The following is a 9,483-nucleotide window of genomic DNA, read 5'->3' on the forward strand; positions in this document are numbered from 1 at the left end:
ACCAGCAGTGTACAAGAGTTATGATTTCTTCATATTGTCACCTACACTTATCTTTTTTTATAATAGCTATCCTAACAAATATAAAGTGATAATGTGTTTTGATTTTCAGTTCCCTGATGAATAGTGAAGTCAACCATTTTTTCATATATCTGCTTCCCAATTATATGTCATATTTGGAGAAATGTCTATGCAAGTCCTCAGCCATTTTGTTATTGAAATATTAGGGCTTTTTTTGCTACTGAATTGTAGAAGTTCCTTATATATTTTGAAAAACATATATATATAAAGGTTTTCCATCAATGGTCATATATATGTATCCATGTATATATATACACACACATACACACATTATGCATATACATACACATGTATATATGTGCACACACTCACACACCCTCATATAATTCTTCTTTCAGGGGCTCTGTGAAAGGTAGTGTAATGGAAGAGGGTCTCTCTAATGAGGAATGCTCTAGAAATGATAAACAAATTCATAAATTTATTAGTTAATAAAGCAAACTTGGACCATGTAAACAGTGAAATATTATTCAGCCTTTTAAAAGAAGGAAATCCTGCAATATATGACGAGCTGGAAAAACTTTGAGGAAATGATGCTAAGTGAAATAAGCCAAGCACATACAGACAAATATGTAAAATTCCACTCTTATGAGGTATCTAAAATAGTTGAATTCATAGAAGCAGAGATTAGAGTGTTGGTTGCTAGGGCCAGTAGGAAGGAGGAAATGAAAAGTTACTAATCAAAGAGTGTAAAGTTTCAGTTATGCAAGATGAATAAGTTCTAGAGACCTGTTGTACAACGTTTGGCTTATAGTCAACGGTACTGTATTTTACACCTTAAAATCTATTAAGAGGTTAGATCTCTAAGTGTTCTTACCAGAATAAAATTGTTTTTAGTAAAAGAGGAAATTTCTGTAGCTAGACAAGTATGAGCAAGATTGTGGTGAGAGCTGAGACTGGAAAAAGTAAAGACCTGTCTACACAGACCTAGACGATACAGTAAAGAAATATATCTTGGAATAATTGAAAAGCTTTAAGAAAGCAGTGGCATTATTTTTGATTTGCTTATTACAATGAGCACTTTAGTATAAGGAGAGTAGAATGGCTTCTAGAGGAAAATAGAATGGCTAGGAGATATCTCATTAAATTAATACATGATAAAAAAAGATGTAATGGCATTTTGGATTAACATAATGTTAATCCAAATGTCACAATGGATGTAAAGAAAAGTAGACAAGTAAAAGGAGTTTCAGGAAGCATTTGGGACAATTTGATGATGACCTGGGAGAAATTCCCAGGGTCTCTACAGTTTTGTGCTTTGGAGCATCATACTTTAACCTACAAGTAGTTACAGCATAAATAATAAACAATTCTGAAGATGGAGATAGAGGCATAAAAACATGTGGTAGATGTACTCAGGACTAATTCATTGATTCTTGATTCTGACAGAGATCAAGAAGAGTTGTTTTTTTTGGGGTGTGTGTGTGTGTGTTTGTTTTTTTGAGATAGGGTCTCCTTCTGTCACCCAGGCTGCAGTGGCACCACATCTTAGCTCATTACAGCCTCAGCCTCCCAAGCTCAAGCAATCCTCCCACTTCAGCCCTCATGAGGTAGCTGGAATCACATCCAGCTAGTATTTAAAGAAAACTTTTGTAGAGATGCAGGTCTCCCTGTGTTGCCCAGGCTGGTCTCTGACTCCTGGGCTCAAAGAATCCTCCTGCCTTGACCCCCCAAATGGCTGGTATTACAGGCATAAGCCACTATGCCTGGCCTAAGGAGAAATTCTAGAAAGCGTTTGCATTTGAACTGGTCTTTAAAGGCTAAAGAAGTTCCATACTAGGCTAGATGAGCAAAATGTCTGTCTTAAATATTCCTTTCTCATAAACTCTTAGTTTATGAGAAAACAATGTTCCTTTCTCATAAACTCTTAGTTTATGAGAAAGCATCTGACATTTTGTTTGCTCCCTTTTTTGCCCATAGGTCACCATGCTCAGTATCCTGTAATCCTCCTACCTTACCCACTGCTAACTATATCCAAGTGCGTGACTCAAAGGCTGCCTGTAATGGTTTTCCTAGAGTGTCTGGCTAAAAGCATACAAACTGGTCAGGTGCCACAGGTCTGCCTATTTTTGCATAAAGACTGTCTTTATCAATCACGCTAACTTAATTAGCTGGCTGGAGAATAGAAGCAGAGTAGAAATAGCTCAATCATTTTAGTGGTGGAGATCTAGGGTAAGGAGGACTGGATGCTTTCTTTTTCTTTTGAGATGGAGTTTCACTCTTGTTGCCCACACTGGAGTGCAGTGGCATGATCTCGGCTCACTGCAACCTCTGCCTCCCAGGTTCAAGCGATCCTCCTGTCTCAGCCTCCCGAGTAGCTGGGATTACAGACACATGCCACCACGCCAGGCTAATTTTTGTATTTTTAGTAGAGACGGGGTTTCATCATATTGGTCAGGTTGGTCTTGAACTCCTGGCCTCAGGTGATCCGCCTGCCTCGGCCTCCCAAAGTGCTGGGATTACAGACGTGAGCCACCGTGCCGGGCCTGGATGCCTTTTTTTAGGGACTGACCAGATAGGCAGGACTTGAGAAGAAGGCTTGGTCCTAAATAACGTTTCACTTCTCCAGGAGGACTGACTATGTGGTACTTCAGAATTTTTCCCATTTTCTTGCTTTTCTGACCTTGACATATCTCTATTGATTGCAACAAAGTAGCCAAATTAATTCTGAACATACAAATGAAATACTGTTTTAATAATCTCACCTGTTTCTCAGAAAAAATGCAAGATATTTGAGGCTTTAAAAATTGCAAAACTAGCTTCTTCTCCGAGGAAACACCAAATGGCGGATGACGCAGGTGCAGCGCGGGACCCGGAGGCCCTGGTGGCCCTCCGGGCCCTGGGATGGGGAACTGCGGTGGCTTCCGCGGAGGTTTCGGCAGTGGCATCCCGGGCCGGGGTAGCGGCCGTGGACGGGGCCAGGGCCGAGGCCGCGGAGCTCGCGGAGGCAAGGCCGAGGATAAGGAGTGGATGCCCGTCACCAAGCTGGGCCGCTTGGTCAAGGACATGAAGATCAAGTCCCTGGAGGAGATCTATCTCTTCTCCCTGCCCATTAAGGAATCTGAGATCATTGACTTTTTCCTGGGGGCCTCTCTTAAGGACGAGGTTTTGAAGATTATGCCGGTGCAGAAGCAGACCCTTGCTGGCCAGCGCAACAGGTTCAAGGCGTTTGTTGCTATCGGGGACTACAATGGCCACGTCGGCCTGGGTGTTAAGTGCTCCAAGGAGGTGGCCGCCACCATCCGTGGGGCCATCATCCTGGCCAAGCTCTCCATTGTCCCCATGCGCAGAGGCTACTGAACGAACAAGACCGGCAAACCCCACACCGTCCCTTGCAAGGTGACAGGCCGCTGCGGCTCTGTGCTGGTGCGCCTCATCCCTGCACCCAGGGGCACCGGCATCGTCTCCGCACCTGTGCCCAAGAAGCTGCTCATGATGGCTGGTATCGATGACTGCTACACCTCAGCCCGGGGCTGCACTGCCACCCTAGGCAACTTCGCCAAGGCCACCTTTGATGCCATCTCTAAGACCTACAGCTACCTGACCCCTGACCTCTGGAAGGAGACTGTATTTACCAAGTCTCCCTATCAGGAATTCACTGACCACCTCGTCAAGACCCACACCAGAGTCTCCGTGCAGCGGACCTAGGCTCCAGCTGTGGCTACAACATAGGGTTTTTTATACAAGAAAAATAAAGTGAATTAAGACAAAAAAAAATTGCAAAAATACTGGTCTTATGCTTTTATTAAGTTGAAACAGTTCAATATTTTCAAATTAAAAACATATAAATGGATTTTAACATCAGCATTATCATAAAGTTTCAGAAATAATTTGCTAATGTGAAAATGCAGAAGTTTGATTTTTTCTTCCAAAGACCCTTCCGTGTAATTAGGTTCAATAACTTAACTGATGATAGGAGGAATCTGTACCCTCTAATCCATTTAGTATTTTCATGTGATTTATTTCAGTGAGAATACTAGCTACGTCAAATGTAAATTCAAATGTCTTATTAACTATTTTAATGATATTAACTTTTAATGTCTTTTTTCACATAGAATCAATCCCTTATGATGTAAAAAGTTTGCTTCAAAATTAAGACTTAGTTTTACCAAAAGTTGCCAACATATATTTGTAGATAGGGAAAAAATCTGAAAATTACAGTAGTGAAAAGTTTCTTGTTACTAGTATAATAATCATCAAAAGTTATTTTCTATATTAGATTTCTCTGTTGAACAGTATTCCCATCAAGTTATAGTGAAATAATAATAAACATTTCGGTGATCTTTTGAACCCTGCAAAATATTGAGGCTTGTTGTCAATGAGCACAAAAAATAAATCTCAGAATCTTACTGTGGTTTTGTACAGAGTCTGAATCAACTTAAAATGTTAGAAACTGCTGTTTAAAAACTAGCCCTTTAGCATTCTTTGACAATTAGTTTTGTATAAGCATGTAATTATTTTAGGTTTGTATCTCACCCATCTGTTTTCTTTTATTTATAGAAAAACATATAAAAGTATGGCAAGAATCTCCTTTATTATCAAGTATTTCTGTTGGGATTTTTTAAAAGTTTCTAATTTATATTTGCTCATAGTTTTATATTTTTTGTGTTAAATGTATTCATATAAATGGCTTAAAAGTGAGAGCAAAAGCTGCAATTACTTTACACCAACCTAGTAGTATTATGTGACTTACAAAAAAAAAAAAATCACGAAAACAGAAACAGAAACAAAAACAAAATCACATTCTTGGTCTACCGCTTACATGCACCAATGTCTACCCACACCCTAACAAACACTCTCTTCTTTTTTATGGTAATTTTTACTATTTATATCTATATTTTCTAAAAAAAAATTCACATTAATATTTCTTATTTTTTTCAATTAGACAATATCTCTTCCCGTTCTTCCATGAAAAAAATAATTAATTTAACATACACATAATAACATTATTCACTGTTGCCCATGCAGAGGTATTTCTCTTTCTCCATTTCCTCAGTATAGTTATATGACAGTCTGTGGTTTAATCAATAGTCGTCTCTTCGCTAAGAAGACATTATACTCAGTTGTATCATATTGTATACTAAGATCACACAGTGTTTCTTGTAAATGTTCTTGTTTCCTTTAGCATTAATAATTGTCTATTCATAGCTATTTCCATATATCTATCATTGATTCTTCTCTTAAATTCTTAACACATATTTATTTATTTATTTTTAGGAGATGGTCTCACTCTGTCATCCAGTCTAGAGTGCAATGGTGTGATCATAGCTCATTGCAGCCTCAAACTCCTGGGCCCAAGCAATTCTCTTGTCCGAGACTCCCAGGTAGCTGGGACTAAAGGTGTGCACCACCATGCCTATTCTTCTCTCAAATCTTTTACCAAAAATGTAACACTCATTTCCACATAGTCAAATACATCAGATATTCTACCAATTCTATTGATTTTACAGTGGAACTGTCATTCCTGGAGTCCTCTACCATTTGCCTTACACTGGATAGATTAGCTCCTGTGCAGCTCCTCCTGGGACCAGCTTTGACCTTCATCGTGGAAACTGTCTTTTCTTGTCTTTTATGCAAAATATAAACCTTGCCCTTTACTTCACACCCTATATAAATATTAACTTCAAATGGATCATAGATTTACATGAAAGGATTAAAACCATAAAACTTCTAGAATATAACAATAAAAAATAGTGACTTTGGTAAAGAGTTATTTAATAGGGCATTAAAAGCATGGACTATAAACAAGAAAATGGATAAATTAAAACTTATTGAATTTTTTTAATGGTTTTCAAAAGATATAGTTAAGATAATTAAAAGGCAAATCACAGGCTGGGAGAAAGAATTGCAATATATATCCACACACATATATATGCTATATATATATATACACACACATATGTAAGATGTATGTACATACACACACATATGTAATATGTATGTATATACACACAAAAAAAACCAAGAATATATAAAGAAATGTACAAAGAATATATAAAATATATAGAGAATAAATACAAAGAATATATAAAGAAAATATGAAAAAGCCTTACTACTAGAAAATATGAAGAAAAATCATTAAAAAATGGAGGGTAACCAAGGATTTGGACACTTAAATGAAGATATACAAATGACACAAGAAAAGTTGTTCAATATTATTAGTCATTAGAGAAATGCAAGTTAAAACCATAATTAGATGCTACTACTGGGCCAGTATTAATTTATTGCTTTTCAGCTGCACATTTGCCCTTCAGCACCAGCTGTGATATTGGACTGGCTATCTTAAGCATTCTTTTTTTACAGTGAGCAGAATGCTAACCATACTCAGTAGAGGGCATACACTGCCGGAGGAAGGGGCTTCTCTTGCTGGTTTTAGCTGCTGCACAGTTGCTGAGTGGTGCAGTTGCGTGGCCATCCTGTGCTGCTCTGCTCCAGCCTTGAGTCCAGACTTTGTCATCTCTAAGCAGACCTAGAAATGTGTATCAAAATCAGGAATGATGATAAGGGAGGCTGAGAAAACTACTGGGGTCTAGGAAGAACGGCCCAGAGAAGGAAGAGCTAGGATAACAAATAGTATGTTCTAGAGAAGTAAGTGAGAGAAATATCTCAGAAATTACCAGATATAAGGGATGCCTGTTCCTAATTAATTCTTGCATGTTTATGGCTATATTTTCAGTGGGCTAAAACTGTTTAAAGGTCTTTAGTTAAACAAGACAGTTCAACTAATTACTCAGATTCTTGAAGCTACCATGTGGCAGAAATTGGATTTGATCCCAGGACTAGTAGGTTCTGAAATCTGCCAACATTACAAAGATATTTAACAAACTATATTTTATAGAATACTTATTTTACTCAATTCCGATAGTCTATTGAGGAGTGTTTAGGGTGAGGTTTCATGAGCAAAGTTTGGGAAATTCTGATAAAATAGTGTTCTTTATTGAAATATTCTTAGGAATATACTGATTGCTATAGCGGACACATATACAACATGTAACAAATACATTTCACCTCCAAAATATTTTCTTAAAAGGAATGTTTTGGGGGACTGTTTGCTGCAGAACATAATTTGGAAAGTATTGCATTACATCTTGTGACCCACTATAATGGCCTTATTAATTTTCCTTTCATGCTGTATAGGCGTAGCATTATGTCCTCAAAGCAGTTTCAATAAGAGAGCCACCGTTTACTTACTCTGAGAATGGGAGATGTCAATTCTTTCATTTCTGTGTGATTTTGTAATACTCCATCCTCCTATAAACAGGAAGGAAAATCAAGCTAATAATCACTGGGAAAAGAAAATCTACATGGCTAATGGTTTCTTGAGCATGTACTAATTGCTATTTCTTTTGCTGCCTTACTGGATACTTTATAAAATCTATACTGAAAGCTGTAGATTCTTCTACTGTATTGCTGCTTTATTTTTGACAGTTTCAGAGACTTCTAAGGATTTACAGGTCCCCTCCTCCTCCACTATTTTTTTTTCTAAATAGAGCCACTTCTTCAGACTCTTCTAAAGTTTCTTCACAGTAGTTACTTAAGCTGGCTTGTCTATTTTCCTCTTGGTAGTTTTCAAGTGCTTAGAGATATAGTCTTTAACTTATAAAATCCTTTCAAAAAGTAGTAGGTTTCAAGAGAGTTCATAGCCTATTGAAGAGTAGTAAGAAGCAGCTCTACAGAATGTAAACTGTATCCAATATATAAGGTGATGGTAATATTTTAGCAATTTTGCAAGCTATTTTATTAAATAAACACATTGGAAACAATTCTGGATATTTTTTAAAAGCATGTAATTTTACCACTTGAATTCAATAATGATTAGTGTCTTAGGGTAATTTTTATCCTCAACGCAATTTTAGACTTATCTCTCTCTGAATTTCCTTCCAGTGTGGCATTCTGCTGTTTCACTTAAGAGCACATAAACATTTTTCCATGGTGTTTCATATTTCCCATGAACATAAGTTTAATGACTGAAGAATATTCCAGTGGTTTATTTAATTATTCCCTTTTTGAAGCATTTTAAGATTATTTTCTATTTTTTCTCTGCAAGTACTTCTGTAATAAACATATGGTATATAAAAGTTTTCCCCCATATTTTGAACTCTTTATGATAGTTTCTTGTAAGTAAGATTACAGGGTCAATGGACATGAACACTTTCATGGCTCTTAATGCTTATAATCAAATTGCTTTCTAAGAGGTTGTATCAATTTACAGTGCTACTAACTACATATGAAAATCAGCCATTTTAGGGCCATCCTAATATTTAGGCAATTCTCAATGATGCCAGTTTATGCATTTCTGTATTTCCAGTTTTTAATGGCATTATCTGTAATAGGGAATAATTAGGATATTAGTAAACAGACCACACAATCTGCTTTTGTTTCCCACCGAATCTGCATAGTAAATACAGTTGATCCTTGAACATTTTGGGAGTTAGGCACACCAGCTCCTCCTGCACTTGAAAGTCCTTGTATAACTTTTGACTCCCAAGAACTTACCTAATAATAGATTACTGTTAACTAAAAGCCTTACTGATAACACAAACTGTTGATTACCAAGTAATTTGTATGCTATACGTATTATATACTGTATTCTTACAATGAAGTAAGCTAGAGAAAAGAAAATGTTGTTAAGAAAATGATAGCTTTTGTTTTTTACTGGCAAGATGGCTGAAAAGGAACAGCTCCAGTCTGCAGCAATCAGCAAGACCAATGCAGAGACAAACCACTGCTCAAGGAAATAAGAGAGGACACAAACAAATGGAAAAACATTCCATGCTCATGGATATTAAGAATCAATATCGTGAAAACAGCCATACTGCCCAAAGTAATTTATAGATTCAATGCTATCCCCATCAAGCTACCATTGACTTTCTTCATGGAACTAAAAAAAGCTACTTTAAATTTCATATGTAACCAAAAAAGAGCCCATAGAGCCAAGACAATCCTAAGCAAAAAGAACAAAGCTGGAGACATCACGCTACCTGACTTCAAACTATACTATAAGGCTACAGTAACCCAAACAGCATGGTATTGGTACCAAAACAGATATATAGACAAATGGAACAGAACAGAGCCCTCAGAAATAACATCACACATCTACAACCATCTGATCTTCGACAAACCTGACAAAAGCAAGCAATGGGGAAAGGATTCCCTATTTAATAAATGGTGCTGGGAAAACGGGCTAGCCATATGCAGAAAATGGAAACTGGACCCCTTCCTTATATCTTACACAGAAATTAACTCAAGATGGATTAAAGACTTAAGTGTAAAATCTAAAACCATAAAAACCCTAGAAGAAACCCTAGGCAATACCATTCAGGACATAGACGTGGGCAAAGACTTCATGACTAAAACACCAAAAGCAATTGCAACGAAAGCCAACATTGACAAATGGGATCTCATTAA

At 37.1% G+C, this 9,483-nt stretch overlaps 1 pseudogene; it reads left to right on the forward strand.

The window, feature by feature from the left end:
- The first annotated feature begins 2,857 nt into the window (after positions 1–2,857).
- On the forward strand, positions 2,858–3,747 carry LOC100447269 (small ribosomal subunit protein uS5-like; annotated as a pseudogene).
- Positions 3,748–9,483: the final 5,736 nt, after the last annotated feature.

This window comes from Pongo abelii, chromosome 19, assembly GCF_028885655.2.
Source record: "Pongo abelii isolate AG06213 chromosome 19, NHGRI_mPonAbe1-v2.0_pri, whole genome shotgun sequence".
NCBI lineage: Eukaryota > Metazoa > Chordata > Mammalia > Primates > Hominidae > Pongo > Pongo abelii.